Raw genomic sequence first — 1,899 nt, forward strand, 5'->3', positions numbered from 1 at the left:
GGGCTCCCAAGAGAAACAGAGGCCCCAAGGAGTGATGTAAACAAGGCCCGACCATCACACCCACTGACGGAGTTAAGGAGAGGACTAGTTCTGGACAACAAGGACCGGACTCCGCACCACCGAGATCTGGACACCCCCAGGCTCCGATGTAGATTGATCCCCTGCTAGATCTGAAATCTCGGGGATCCCACTCCCAGGGTGGGGAGAAGACCACCGGGCCCAGGAGACCGGCACCCAAGAGACTAGACCACCAGGCCGAGGTTCCCCGCCCCCCCGCCAGGGATGGGGTAGGGGACAGAAGGTCGAAGGTCCCACTTTCCTTGTGTGATGCGTGCGTGTTTGTTTGTTAGAGTGTATATTTGTGGTGTTAGAGGCGTGTGTACTAAGGGGTGCAGTTAAAATTGGTGAGAAGGCCTTAACAGGACATCTCCTGGTTGCTCGCAGAGATGCCCCGTCACCCTCCCACCAGCGGCCCTACATGTCTATGGTGCGGTTAAAATTGGCGGGAGGGGCACTAAAAGGACATCGACTGTTTGCTGGCAGTGATGTCCAAGCACCCCCCCACCAAGGGTCCTAAATGTCTAAGGTGCAAATAAAATCGAGGGGAGGGGCAAATCCATGCAGCGGCCACAGGAGGGGGGCCACTGGCAGGTAGTCCAGGTAGGTAATGCATTTCCAATAGGGGATCTCATGGACTGAGAAGTCCAGTATTTTTACAGTCAATGGTTCTTGACGATTGTCTGTCACTACAATTGGCTGTAAAAAATACTGGACTTCTCGAGCCATGAGGTTCCCCACGGAGTTGTGTGACGTATATCCGGTTTCGAATAAGACCGCTCACTCTCTTCCGGCTGTGGCTAACTATATGTGTGGACTTGGCAAATCTCTGTGTACTTTCCCTGGTATTGGTTTATTGTGGTCATTTCTTACATTGTATGATAGTTTATGATTATGTGTACACACAATGACATCCAAAAAGGCAAAGTTTGCCTTTCTGAAACACCAAACACCAGACGCTCACAAAACGCTCTCATGTACTGTATGATCATGTGACTTCTTCAGATGAAACGTAGCTCTGTTAGAACATTTGAAACCTGTTAATCAGAGCCTTTTATGTGTAAACCAACTTCTAAGTGACTTTTGGATTACTGATCGTACTCTCAGCTGATGATGAGGAGCTTCTTCATGGAGCGATAGCGGTGTGCGCTAACGCTAACCTCGTCTGTGTTGAGACGTAGGAAAGGAATCACGTCTCAGAGTGTTTCTACCTGAAAATTACATTTACACAAGTTTAGAAACACTCGGCTGTGGAGTAACTGAAACACAACTAACAGGTCATAAAGATAATGACAGCGATAATCAGACGTGTCTTTCATGCTAGCTAGCATTAGCCCAAATGAAAAGGGACAACGGTATTTACATGTAATTTTGTAAAAACTGCAGTCAGTTCTGAACTTTTTTTCTTGGCTGCATGGACCTGGAGGAAAGGTTAAGGTTAGGATTCCGGTTCCGGTTCGTGTTTATGCTCCAAATGGTTCCCGATCACGGCCGCAGCTGCAGCAGCGCTCCTCGCTCTATCTGTGTAACAGCTAACAGGACTTCATTAAATACTGTGATGTTTAGCTTTGGATTCACATAAAATACATGAAACAATGCAGCGATCTGCATCTTACCTGCACCTATAACGTGTCACCAACATGAATGTCCATCAGTTTTAGAGCTGGTTGCATGTAAACATGCGCTAGCTGCTCACAAAAATGAAAGGCACACTTTTTTATTGGATCTGTCATGAATTGAATTAAACCTGTCTGATAATTTTCTTCTTGGTTAAGCACCTGAGGGCCTCATTAATGATCTCATCTTCTTTACGTTTTGTGTTGATGTTTTCTCTCTGTCTCT

Source organism: Oryzias melastigma, linkage group LG17 (assembly GCF_002922805.2).
Source record: "Oryzias melastigma strain HK-1 linkage group LG17, ASM292280v2, whole genome shotgun sequence".
Lineage (NCBI taxonomy): Eukaryota > Metazoa > Chordata > Actinopteri > Beloniformes > Adrianichthyidae > Oryzias > Oryzias melastigma.